Source organism: Carassius gibelio, chromosome A23 (assembly GCF_023724105.1).
Source record: "Carassius gibelio isolate Cgi1373 ecotype wild population from Czech Republic chromosome A23, carGib1.2-hapl.c, whole genome shotgun sequence".
NCBI lineage: Eukaryota > Metazoa > Chordata > Actinopteri > Cypriniformes > Cyprinidae > Carassius > Carassius gibelio.
Genome location: NC_068393.1, coordinates 23,847,013 through 23,861,893, shown reverse-complemented (window position 1 = coordinate 23,861,893; position 14,881 = coordinate 23,847,013). Strand labels below are relative to the sequence as shown.

Sequence of the window (14,881 nt, the reverse complement as noted above, 5' to 3'; positions counted from 1 at the left end):
TTATGCATGGGGGTTATTTCACATGTATTATATGTGCAGCAGCTACTTGCTCTGATGGTGCAGCATAGCAGATCTATTCCACCAAGACCAAACACATTAACACTGCGAATATAATATCATGCAAGAGTTGTCATGACAGAAATATAGATTTGTGTGTGAGAGAGAAATTTTATTATTTTGTTGCATTACTATTATTCTAGGATACTTTATTCAATAGAAACTCTAAAATGTAAAAATATAATTTTGTAAAAAATAGTGTGAAGGTATAAAAATGTAACCTGTCTCAAGCAAATATTATTATTTTGGCGGAAAATATAGCTTTGTGCTAAATTCACATTCATACTGGTTAATTTTTAATTAAAATCCCCTAGGAGAAGAAAAAAAGTCAAAGAGGATAAGGAGAAATGGAAAGGTGTGCTTGCTAAAGACCCTGACTATTTCAATCCATGGTGATCGCGGCCTCCAGCACTGGCTGTTCCTAAAGCAAAAACCGGTCAAACAAAGCCATTTTCTAGAGAACAGAACAGATTGTTTAGTTTCAAATTTCACACTTGATGACTCATGATTCCAGATGATTTGAAAATAAAGACAGACCAAGAGCTGTAACTGCGGTGCTCAGCTTCTTTCTCCTCATCTCCCTCAGACCAAGTTTTGCTGATGATACAGGTGAGTGGAGATGGATTGCAGCAGAAGCAAATAATAAACAGTCACAAAGTTCTTACTGAGTTATCCACCTGCTGTGCAGTATTGACATGAGAGGATGGTTTATTCGCTGAAGTTGACAGTGATAAAGGGGGAAAGGGAAACGTGTCTCTCCTATATCATACATCCCCATTAACTGATTAATCTTCTTCTCTGCAATGTCATGTGCCTGCCTCCCATGGTATTCACAACTGTTCTATACATTCCTCAAAGGATGGTCTCAGAGCAGTTATAACAGCATGCATAAAGAATGTCAAGCATGACACCGGTACTCCTAGAATAGTACAGGCTCGACTGTATGTATATATACCTAATGTGTGTGTATGTTGGGGGGGGGTTACATGACAAATTATTATAACCAAATATTATTAAAGTGTACTGCATCTCTAGACATGAATCGTTTAGTTGAATAAAAGGTAATAACAAATAGGAGGGAAACTACAACATACTGAAATGGATGAAATTGGACCCCACCATCTGGAGCGTCTGGTGGAGCTGCTGACAGCTCATGAGTGTGAGAAGCTCATCTCTGCCATATCTCAACCTGAGGAGAGCATCTTCCAACATTTAGATCGACTGTCTGCAAAAAGGAACCAGTTACTGCGGTCAAGAAGAAGAAGAAACACACGTAAGTAGAAAATCAAGTAAGCGGTTTAAATAAATTGATTCTTATTTGTTTTATGCTAATGAAATCCAGCAGTGTGCTGTGTGAATTGACATGAAGAGGTCATGAGCAGCCAAATGCATTTGTTTATCTCCACTGCACACATCGGTCTGTCATCATGAGGTCCACTCAAGAGACATCTCAACCAAACGAAATGTTGAAATAATCCCTTTTCATCAGAAATGAAATCTATCGAGTCAGTGGGACATGATTGAATTGTTTAATTGACTGAACAATTGAAGAGCTGTTGCTATTATTGCTGGCTGCTCTCCCTCTGCCAGTTTGGAGCATGTTTGATATCATGCATATGTGTGTGTTTGTGTGTGATTGTCAGATCAGCAGACCCCCTGTCTCTCAGTGCTTAAGGACAGGCTGCAGATTCATGGCATGCAGATATGTAACGACGAGCTGTCTCGTGCATTACAACAGATCTGGAGGATTGACATTGCTATAAATCAGCTGCACACAATAGAACTGACAAAACAACCTACAATGTGTACAATATTGAGTAGGGATGCACAAAATATTGTTATCGTTGTGGTTATCAGCTAATAGAACTTATTTAATATAACAGTATCATTCTAATTGATCCGATATTTAATCACGCATGCTAATTACAAATACAGTATTTATTATCTTAAAATGAATATCCATTTTCATACTGAAGATTAAAATGTCATGATGCCTAAAATCACTTGTAAATGATTATAGTTTTATTGATTGTTGTTTTGGTGTTTTCTTGGTGTATTATTTTACTTTTTTTTCATAAATAGCTGAATTTTATTGTTGTTCCCAAGTTGTTTACTTTCAAATTCAGATTTAAATGTAGAATGATCTTCTTTTGATAAATATAAGTTCAAATATTCAATATGTCCTATATAAAAGGTACAATTTTAAATTAAATAATTTAAGAAAGTTCAAATGAACATATACATATATATATATATATATGTTTCTTTAAAGTTTATCATATTTCAAAAGAACTGATCTCAAAACTTCATGATTTAGTCAGAAGTCAACATTTTTTGAGAAAGATACATGTACAAAATAAATAGGACAAAGTAGGCCTATTTTACCATAGTGAAACTACATACAGTACAGTACTTCACTTCAGGGACCTCTACAAAACCACAGCTAACATGCTATTCATTTGCCAAGAATGGAGCCTGCAAGACACAAAAGTTTCGCAAAAATGCTTTTCATCACCTTTTTTTTTTTTTAATTTTACACACCACTGATGCAACAAGCATCAAGCTAATTCAGAGGAATCCATCTTACCCACCAAAAGATTAAACTCAGCAGCGTATAGTGTTATTTTATACATTTCTGATGAGATGCACTTTGCACCCTGTTACTCCTCTGGCAGTGATCGTGGTCCGGTGTGCAGGCGACACGTCCGAATACCATCGGATATGAGAAGGTGCAAGCGATATGACAGCAGGCTCACTGGAGCGGACATCAGATCCACTACACACCATCTGTTCCTTTCATCATCTCTGTTAAAGGGAGAAAACGATAAACAGAGAAGAAGAGGGGAAAAATTTCAGGCTTGATAGCCCAAGTACATTCTTCAGTCAAAGCGGTGTATTGCAGAAAATAAAAACGATTCCTCTGCAAACACAGAAACTGATGCATACAGGAAGCGCACAATGCAACAATTACAAGAGCTTTAATTGCCAGCCTGTAAACAGGCTCTCATGAGTAGCCACTCAGCGACAGCACCTTAGATAAATTGCATACTTATGTTCCGGCATGTGTATCGTCTTCAGTTGTTCTCGCATCATTATACTTGGTATATTTATTGGGCCTGGTACACTTAGTTAATCTCATTTCCAGCTGTTCATGAAGGCCATTACTGTGTGTTTGATTTCTTAATGTATCGCAAGAATCGCTTTTGACTTGTACGACTATAAAATTAATGTCACAAATAAACAGCTGCTAGAACTGCCTCCAGCATAATTGCAATTAAGTAACAAAGTGAATTAATGTTAAAACTGTATGAGTAAAGACAACGGTCAAAAAGGAGGGTAAGAACATCAACCAGGACAAGACTCTTGCTATGCAGAAATATGTGGATGGCTACCATGAATTTGTTAGCCACATGGCCACCCATCTGGAGAGGCATGAATCAGAATATCATGAGGATCATGAGGACCATGTAGAGGTACTGCAGTACTCTGCAAAACAGGGTGAGATGCCTTAGAAAGAGCGATGTGTTAAGTCATGTGAGTAATATTCTTGGGTCTCTATTTTAAAAGTGTAATTAAATATGCTATTATGCAAACATTTCAAAGGGAATAATATCATATAGTTTTCATATCTTTTCCCTTGAGATCCTGTTATAACGTATAATGTCCAGAGCAAGCTAAGTTTCTGAGCACTGAATAGGCATTGTTGACTTATAAATGTGGTGTGTCATATGTTTATGTTTTGGGATCTCAGAACAAGGCTACATTTATTTGATCAAAAGTACAGTGAAAACAGTAATACTGTGAAAACAATTTATACTGTCAAAATAACCGTTTTCTATTTTTAAAATTTAATTTAAAATTTCCTGGGATGGCAATGCTGAATTTTTAGCAACATTACTGCAGTATTTAGCATCCCATGATCCTTCAGAAATCATTCTAATATGCTTATTTGGTGTGCATGTAAAATGTATCATTATTAATGATACAAACATTTGTACTGCTTTATATTTTTGTGGAAACCATGATGCATTCTTTGATGAATGGGAAGTTCACAAGAACAACATTTATTTGTTATTATTTATTTGGGCAAGTGACGGTGCTACATCTGGGGGGTTGCCACAGACATCTATGACGACATTTGTGTATCTCAAAAAACATGTCCGTCATCAGCCAATGAAATCTTAGTACCTACTGCACAAGGTTAACGGAGGCCGATCGGCAGGGGCGTCGGACTGGGGGTAAAACCAGTACTGATTACCAGGGCCCCAAAGGAAATGAGGGCCCTTGAAAAGTCTGGAATATAAATTTTCAGGGGGGAGGGGGGTATTAGGACTGGGATCTTGTGCAGCACCCCTGCGGATCGGAAGGAAACTCATCTTCAACTCTTGGCCCCAAAAGTCTGTAAGAATTTTGAAAGAAATCATCCACTAGGTCACGTTAACAAGCTTTATGCCTCGGTTAATTCAACTGAATTCTGTTTCTATTTTCCATTAAATAGTAAGTGTTCTTTTTCCCATTACTTTTTTTTTTTTTTTTTTGCAATAACAAATAATATTTTCCCGGGAAAACATTGGCCTACACAAATAATATTCACTAACTTAACTTGAGTGATATATTTAATCAAATATAGTTGTCTGTAGCATATGAAATAGATGAATCAAGCTAACAACTGTAGTTTCTGCTTGTTTGACAACTTAAGGGTTCACCTGGAAAGATGTAGACTTGGTGGTGAAAAGGCAACAAGTGCCACCTTGTCAGCCCCATCTTCTATCTAGACAGACTATGGCCTGTAATTTACAGCCTCCTGCTTGGATTGGTTGGTGCACTGCTCATAAATGTGGTCATCTTGCTTATTAGCATACTGTATATGTATCCCATGGCAACAGAACCAAATCCAGGGCCAAGCATCAACGCGTCGCTGTCCCCTCCTCAGTGTTGTGACATCAGAGATCCGCCACCCAGAGGACACACGCAGACCAAGTAACGGATGTTCAGGACACTAATAAAACCATGTTCATCAGTATGAAACTCAATATTAAATGTGCCTTTGATGGCTGATTATGACCCATGATACTTGCCTCAAAGTGTCTTCTATTGGCTGTTATCTCATCTAGAGTGCTATTTAAGCTATAGTTAGACAGCCGTGCATGCTGACGCCTCCAGTTCCCATTGCTTCTCATAAAGACATTTTTGAAATAAAGCACATGACAGAACATAATGACAGTAATCTGTTACCTCCATCGAGACCACTGCCATTGTCCTGTCAGTGTTTTGATGGGGATGTAGGGGAGGCTGCGCTGGAATGCAGCGTGGCTGCTGCTGCCTTGACAATCTTAGCACTTCCTGTTTGTGTGCTCATCTGGCATTGAGGAAAAACTAATTATCCAGCCTGGCTCCTTCTCCCCTGAGCTTGCACATACCCCCTGAAGTAATCCACAAGGCTAATAACAATGACAATACCTGCAGACAATGCAGTCTGTATGTCAACCTCAAATAGACAGGATAGACTGGGCGAGGACGGCAATGAAAACACACGGGAGAGAGCACTGAAAGGTTTAGAACGGAGTACAGAAGGACCTAATTCACCATGATGAGCAGTGCAGCAGGAAATGAGCTCATGCACAAGCAAAATATGTCCGACACACACCGACATCCTCTTTCTTATCATTTGAGTGCTTCTCTTCTTCTTAAAAGTGAAAGTAAGTGTCCTCTCCTTTATTTCTTCTACAATTGAACTAATTACTTCATTATACAAATCCAGACTAGTGTTCCTGGAACCACACATCATGGATTAATAGTGGTGCGAAGCAGTAATTATAGGCAATTAGTTCATAATTCAACATCTAAACAAATTACAGTGCAGGGGAGGGGGGTGTTGTATGTTCAAAACACTGGCAGGCCAAAAGGCCACATACTGAAACTGACCTGGTGAATTTGTAGATTCAGAGCTACCACCTAATCATCACTAATCACTGATCAAACAGCGTTGGATGTTTAAGACTTCCTGCAAGTATTTGAATATTTGTTTCAAGCTTATTTTAGAAAGTAATAGTGCATTCCAAATGATTCAACCTTTTTTACATATGATAAAAAAAGACTACCTTTCTCAGAATGATAGACTGGAAATTTCTAGAATTCTCATATTTATTTGGAGCTTTGGATGAGTTTAAATTTTGGGACTTTTGCAACAACACCATATATGACCACCCAACTGGCTGTGATGCATTTAAGTCAAAAATAAGAGCGTGAAGTGAGAATTAGCCACATTTTTCACTAAAATGATGGTGTGGTCAAAAAAAGCCTACCTGTCTATTGCCAATAGTGTAGCATGTAGAAGTCAGTTTCAAATCATCACTCGACAGTCAACATGCCAATTTCATGTTACAGCTTGAAACCAACTTGACCAAATTTGCATGGGGAAATATATTGCCCTCACTCAAAAGTTGGTGACTTGGCAAACAGTATATTTATAAAATGCACAATTATTAATAAATTATATCAGAAATAAACATTTTATAATTATTATATAATAATTTACATTGATTAACCCTAGAAAACCTACTATGCTTTTATGTCAGATATATCAGTGATAATTTGTTTTGTGTGGATAAATTCATAAATTCATTAATCTTACACAAGGTGAATAAGAGGAGGGTAACCGCTGGTTCATGACCTGTTTGCAAGTTTCAAGTGAAGTGCTTTAGAGTGTCTCTAAAGGGCAAAATGCGTATCATATGTGAAATGTCAGTGGAAAGGTGGCTTCAAGTACAAAAAAACTGACAAAGTACAACAAAGCAGTCCAAATCCACCTCTTCCAGTATTCCATGTCTTCTAAAACCATACAATACTGTAGCTGAAAATCTTTACTTCTGCCGGTTTATACATTTATAACATAAACAATAACCAGTTTGTCCTGTACAGCCAAAACTGTATTCAAATTTTAAGAGATGAAAAAATGAAAATTCTGTCCTCATTTGCGCACACTAATTTTGCTCCAGAGCTGTAAAAAAAAATTCTCTATAGAATACAAAATAAAATATTTTGAGAAATGTTGGGGTTCGAACAAAATTGGAACCAATTAACTTTCCCTGTGCAGACATTTTGTATCCTACAGAAGAAAAGTTATGAGAATGAGTAAACAATGACAAATTTTCATTTTGAGGTTTATTCGGTGAGAAAGGGGCCAAAATGTGTCTTTTGATGTTTAAGTTTGCAAACCCCTGCAATAGTCCTTTAAGATCTCAGGCCTATGAGACATTTCCATGAACCTAAATTGTTAGTTATTATTTAAAAAGCAGTTGAAAGACCGCTAATATGAAGCGCAAGATATTTTGAAAGGATTACATCACCATATCATCACTGCATATTTAGCTCCAAATTTCGGTGTTCATCTTCAGTTCTCTCTTCACAGCAGTTCAGTCAGTGTACTGTTTGAGTACATGTATTACTCCGGGATATTGGTTTGTTTGAACTCAGAGGGAGTGTCTGCCACATTAAAATAGTTAACAGCTTAAGTCATTTGTGGATTAATGCGTATTGGAGACGCGAACCATTTAAAATGATTCAGTTCGATTTAGTGAACTGGTTCAAAAAGATCCGGTTACATCGAATGCTTCATTCGCGAACCGGATATCATAGTTGTTCATAATGCAAGAATGCAGATATGTTGCATTATGTCACTGGGTAACATCTGCATGTCTTAGGTTTCACTGTTATGCTGATGATACTCAGCTCTATATTTCTTCACAGCCCGGTGGAACACACCAATTTGAAAAACTAATGGAATGCATAGTCGATATAAAAAAACTGGATGACAAGTAATTTCTTACTGCTAAATTCTGAAAAAAACAGAGGTGTTAATTATAGGACCTAAAAAGTCTGCATGTAATAACCTACAACACTGTCTTAAGACTTTGTCATCAGTTGGGAACCTAGGTGTGCTATTTGATAGCAATCTTTCCTTAGAAAGACGTGTTTCCAGCATTTGCATTTTTCCATGCATTTATGACCTCAAGGTTAGATTATTGTAATGCTTTATTGGGTGGTTGTTCTGCACGGTTGGTAAACAAACTACAGCTAGTCCAAAATGCAGCAGCAAGATTTCTTAGAACCAGGAAGTATGACCATATTAGCCCGGTCCTGTCAACACTGCACTGGCTCCCTATCAAACATGAAAACTGAAAGACAGCTGAGACCAGGACAACTGGAGCCCCAGATACAGATCCCCTGTAAAGACCTTGTCTCAGAGGAGCACCAGGACAAGACCACAGGAAACAGATGATTCTTCTGCACAATCTGACTTTGCTGCAGCCTGGAATTGAACTACTGGTTTCGTCCGGTCAGAGGAGAACTGGCCCAACTGAGCCTGGTTTCTCCCAAGGTTTTTTTTGTTCCATTCTGTCACCGATGGAGTTTCGGTTCCTTGCCGCTGTTGCCTCTGGCTTGCTTAGTTGGGGTCACTTCATCTACAGCGATATCATTGACTTGATTGCAAATAAATGCACAAACACTATTTAAACTGAACAGAGATGACATCACTGAATTCAATGATGAACTGCCTTTAACTGTCATTTTGCATTATTGACAAACTGTTTTCTTAATTAAATTTGTTCAGTTGCTTTGACGCAATGTATTTTGTTTAAAGCGCTATATAAATAAAGGTGACTTGACTTACATCTGACATGTCTATCTTTGTTCCTCTTGGATCTGTAATGATTTTCTGATGGTGTTGAAATGCCATGACACAGCAAGCAGCCATGAACTCCTCTTTACAGTGGAATGAAGACAATGCCTTGGTGAAGATGGGCTCTGGCAGAAAAAAATACACATAACAACATGGATACATTGCAGCTCTCTCTGACACTTGTCTATTTTTGTTTGTCCCTTACACACATATAAATGTCACAGATGAATTCTGTCTCTCCCCACACGCATATAAACCGGTGGAGACAGACATATCATTACTGACTCATCCATGCATTGACAGAACATCTCATCCAAAAGTCGGTACTTTAAATAAGTTTTGGTATATAGGGCATTTTTGCATTGTCTGAAATCCTGAAAAAAAGTGTGCTTGTATGCAATTATAATTTATTTTACATATTTAAAATAATGTGTTTGTTCAACTGGAAAGAAACACTTGAAGTTTGTCAGGTTCACAACATCTAAAAAAACACTGAACAGACTGTACTTCTGTCCCCGGCATCACATCAAATGAAGCATGGCATCCGCTCTGACTGACTGTTTTAACAGCATGCTCTTTTTTTCATTAGCAAACCTAATGTCAAAATATGATCTCTACAATAAAGCTCTAACAGAAGGACATCAAATCAATGTTTTTTTCTTAGAGAATGATTGACTGACTTCTCACTTCAGCTTCCCCATATTTTGTTTTAAGTTTTTTCAAACGGGAGTCGAGTAGACACATAAAAGTATTTCAATTTGAAGTAATGCAATTACATTTTAACGTTTTATTTTTAAATGTTAAATGTTGGTATTAAATATTATGAGATTTTTGGGTTAAACAAGAGTCTGGATGGGGAGCTCCTTTTCTGAAAAAATGGTAAACCTTGCTTTAATTGTGGCTTAGGTTTGACTCGGATACTTTAAACCAGTGTTGAGTACTCGAGACTCGGACTCGGTCTTGGACTCGGTCTCGAGACCGTATTTTAATGGTCTCGGTCTTGTCATGGACTCGTGTGCATTTTGACTCGGTATTGACTCGGACTCGAACATATTAGGAATCGGACTTATGCCCGAGTCCACTCGAGTCCCAATCAAAATATTTCATGATTATTGCTGTATGTTAATGTTTCTTTAAATTGATGTATGATTGATACATCCAATGACTGGTGATTTTCTTTTGACTTGAGACGTTAGGCCAGCGACACACTGGATGCATGGCGCAAGCGTCTCAACTGCGTGGCGTGTCTGTTTTTAATTCGGCTCCCATGTTAACAGGTTAGAGCTTGCAGACTGCCTGCGTGAGACGCGCATCCCAGGCGCAGCTCGAGCCGCGCGGAAAATGCGTGCATGCTAGAAATAGAACCGACGCCTATTTTTCACGCGAACACGCGCGTGTTGGAAGCGTTTCCAGGCAAAATAAACTAGGAAAATATGTTTATATGTCACTTGTGTCATTATGTACACAAATACATATTAATTCATGACATTTTGATATTTGAAAGTCTATAGGTTGGCATAAATTCAGATATAAATGTAATTTAAAAAAATAAATAAATAATTATCGATTTTCAAATATTGCACCTGTCAAACATACTCTATTTTGCAAGAGCCTGGTTTTTCGGCAGCCTCTCTCTATGTCACCTATAGCAGAAGCAGCGCGCCAGCGCTGCGTCAGACACGCTTCTGGTGTGTAAAGACACAGAAAACGCGAAGCAGCCACCACGCTTCTGGCACGCAGCAGAGACGCCACGCAGCCAGTGTGTCACCGGCCTAAGTTACCCTCCTGCCATCCGCCTGTAGTGATCCCGCTTTCCAGAAAGCCACATTGCTACATTATTTCTCTCAACTGTGTTATTTTTACAAAGTAGGACAAAATGGTCACAGAAAAAAACAAATATTGTTTAATTAAATTATATAATGAATACAGACACAGACTGACTGTCTCAACACTAAACATCTCCCCCCCAAAAAATGTCTGACAGAAGGCATTGAACTTATATGGCATTTCAACCAGCTTTCTTCCCCTGGCACAAACACACTTTTGCATGAAATTTTCCTGGACAGTCAGTCGGCTCTTGTGTGTATGCCCTCCGTAACTAAAAAAAATTCGACTAGTGTGTATTTTACCCTGCATTAAAACCCACCATCCAGTGAAATTAGCAGGATGGTCTCCTCACTTAATTTTTTGAAAAGTAATTATGCCCATCTTTAATCTTCACAACATCTAAAGTGCACATAATCCAAAACATTTTCAGGATATTAGTCATTAGTTAAGCTTCAGGGTTAAAAGTTATGTAAAAGCTGTTACAGTTGAACATTTACAGGTATAGTGGTACAGTAATGTTACTTGTACTAGAAGTGTTATGTGGAATTACAATATAGAGTCGTACAGTAATGTTATGTGTACTAGAAAGGTTATATGGATGTGAATAGTGGTACAACGATGTTATGTGAAAATGGGCACTTAATATTGACAAGTAACAATTCATAATTCTAGTAAAATTACCTTTACACCACATACTATGTGGCCCTTTTACCCTTTATTGTTTCCATCATACATTTTACATACTCTTGAAGATTTCTTTAGGTCTTGTCTCAGACCCAATCTCTCTGGTCTCGGTCTTGACTCGGACTCGACCCTTTCTGAACTCGGTCTTGACTCGGACTCGACCATCTCTGGACTCGATCTGGACTCGGACTCGAATGAGCCGGTCTCGACTACAACACTGCTTTAAACTAAAAAAAAAAGAAGATTAATTCACTGATTCTGTTGCATTTTCTCCACGCCAGTAGGTGGCGTAAAGTAAGCGGCCTTTGTGCGTTATTTAAATGAGTCGAATAAACATCATAGACAGTAAAAGAAATGGACACAGCGACCCCATTGGAACTCAACTGAGACAAGTAAAGCCCATTTTTAGCACTTCTGTTTCTGACGCGCAGACTCAAACTAAGCTTGATGACGTCAACAACCTGTCTGACATTTGTAAATCTTCTAGTAGCTGTGCGTGCAAACTGCCATCGTTAATCTTGCAGAGACGGCGAGCTTGAGCGGGGAGTTCTTTGGGCGTGAGTGAGCAGGAGTAAGTATTCTGATTAATTATTTTGTATAGTATTTTAAAATGTAACGCCAGTACGCCATATTAAGTTAATTGCCTGCAAGCTTCTCCTCCTGTCTGTATGGTAATTTCTCTACTGTGCGACAGAGTCGAGTGGTTATGACGCAATCGTTAGCCTATTTTTACAAAAACTGTTTCTACGGGGCCATAATGTAACATAGAAGGTAATGGAGACCTTTATACATTGTTGTGTATCTTTAGAAATAAATAATGGGCAAATGGAGTCTTTAAACGCCTTCTTCATCTTTAACGATGTTATTCGCTGTCAAAGTGACGCCAAAATGAATGGGAGTCAATGGGATGCTAACGCAAGTGAAGTTCTGCTACAAGATGGCGGCACCCGGTCGACTTCCTTGCCGCCTGATTAACATCCATCTCAAATGAAGGTCACCAAACCACATATTCAGTTCTCAGTTAGTCCATGAACAAACGGCTCCCGGTTCATTAATCTGTTCACAAATTCGTTTTGTTTACTGAGACTCCGAATCAAAGTACCAACTCATTTGGTAAATGAGGCGTTGGAAGGAAGTCAGGCATAATAATATTCAAATAAAGTATCTAGATCCTTGTAAAAAAAAAATGAGCATCTCAAAATATCTGTGGCCTTTTAAAAATGTATTAGTTCGCCCCCACTTTAATTGGACACAAAGGTCATTCATATACCAGCGCTTAATGTCTCCCCTACTAACGTTACATATCATTCCTGCTCCCGTGCCTAAAAAACTAAAAGCGGTTGAGTCTCCCGGGAACGCTTTGTGACAGTAAATGAATTTACCCGAGTTGTGTATTTGCATCTTTGACGTCTCTCGGGACCCACACGCCTGTAACACAGACACACTCCGTCTTCGTACATATGCTGTTGAGGTTACATCTGTGATTTAAGAGCAAACTTTTTAAACCTTATGTTTGTGTGGCGGAGTCCTTCAGTACACAAACGAGTCTCTTCATTGAAGCTTTTAAAGCGCGTTGCTGAAGGTGTGAAGGTGGACTTGACAGAACCACAGTGCCCTCCAGTGGTCCAGACACTGCACATCATATTTGATCTGGTCTCACACTGGATCTCTGGTATTTGAATTCATTTTCATTAAATGGAAAAGGTGTTGGTCAAATTTAGATATTTTAAGTAACAAGATAAGTTAGTAACAAGATGCCAGGTTTTCAGAAATGTAATATTTGCAGTCATCTTTATTTATATCTTTGTATAATGATTAATAATTAATGTTTAATGTTGTTTTAACTCTAAAATGTAAGGGTGGTATGACCATCATATCATTATTTTTATTCACTTTGAATACAAAATAATTTTCAATAATTTTCATTTTAAATTTTACAAATATTGTGAATTTCTATTTCATTCAATATTCTGAAACTTTATTCTATTTAATTAGTTTCAAGACATTTTCATAGCGTTACTGTATCTGACGCATACAAGCATATATTAAAATTTTTAAATGTCAACATATCTGATATTTAAAAATAAAAAACACAGTTTGTATATATATATATATATATATATATATATATATATATATATATATATATATAAAATATAAATCGGAAATTGAAAACATGTTAATCACAGGAAGGATATCAAAGTAATTTGTAAAATGAACTGTATTTTTATAAAACTATGGAGAAAACAAATATGATGGCTTTAGCAAAATAATCATTTATACTAGATGCTGGTTCATATCATTTAACACAAATACCTGCCTCATTATCAGGTCTAAAGGACAAAAAAACTGAAACTGAAAATCATTTAAACTGAAATCATTTCTAAAGCAAATAGTTGCATGTCTCACTCTGGTCACCTGCATTTCCTCCACTGCTCACTGCGGTCTATTGGATCCAGCCAACCACAAAATATAGGATGACTGATACAATCAGATGAAGCTGTAATTGACAGTAAAATTGGACACCATATCTGTTTGTGTGCATGTGCTAAAAAAGGGTCACAGGCACGTACACCAAAGGAGAATAACAGCTTCTCCATTATTATTCACACAATCACAATCACTGCCCTGATTACCCCAGTAAATTCAGTTATGAACATGGGGCCTGTTTTTGGCCTCAGTGTAGTAATGGAAATCACCCAACTACATAATCAACCACTATGTGTACATACAAGCATGTTACGATATTAACATGGATGGAGGCGATGGGGTGTGCCTTGACCTCTTCATATAGTTCATAATGAGATCCCTCGGGTGCCCGTTTACAGCTTTACACAGTCCGTTCAAATTTCTGTCTGGCTCCTGAACAGAGCCCAATCCACTCTCTGCTTTAATTAGAAGAAATCCCTAACATTTGAATTTCGTTAACAATGCTGCCAATCATTTCAGCTTAACCGAGTAAAGTGACACAAAGGCTCTATAGCCAGCTCTTTTTTCTCTGGTGGCGGGTTATTTTCGCTGTTCTTTAGAAGCTGAAAGGGTTTGTTATTGTTGAACGATTACACAGAGGTCAAGGCAGAGACCCTGCTCATAATCAGGCAGATGGCACTTCACAGAGAATTCATTATGTGTAAGTGCATTACAGTTATGATGGATAAAAGGGTGTAAAATATCAAAGTATGCTGTAACTCTCACATATGGCCATCTTAGCACTAATTTTAGCCTCATTAACAGTGTAATCTAACGTTTGTTTAATCAAAAATCACTATTATATATATATATATATATATATATATATATATATATATATATATATATATATATATATATATATATATATATATATAAAACAGTGATTAGTGATGTTGGACTAAACGGGGAAAAAAAAGCAAAAAATAATATGGCATAATATATATATATATATATACATACATATATATATATATATATATATATATATATATATATATATATATATATATATATATATATATATATATATATATACATTTAAGAGAAATAGTGAAATATGCACACTACCATTCAAAAGTTTTTTTTTTTTTTTTAAGGAATTGAAACTTTTATTTTGAAATTATATGAATAAACGTTGAAATTATTACTTTTGGCATA

General features: G+C 37.1%; 1 long non-coding RNA gene across 1 annotated transcript; it reads right to left on the bottom strand.

Moving 5' to 3' along the window:
* Positions 1–1,388: 1,388 nt before the first annotated feature.
* On the bottom strand, positions 1,389–12,703 carry LOC127945162 (uncharacterized). The gene is made up of 3 exons (XR_008150539.1): positions 12,634–12,703; positions 8,732–8,865; positions 1,389–2,862 (listed from the first exon to the last, which is right to left on the bottom strand). It is a non-coding gene; the product is annotated as an uncharacterized LOC127945162 (long non-coding RNA).
* Positions 12,704–14,881: the final 2,178 nt, after the last annotated feature.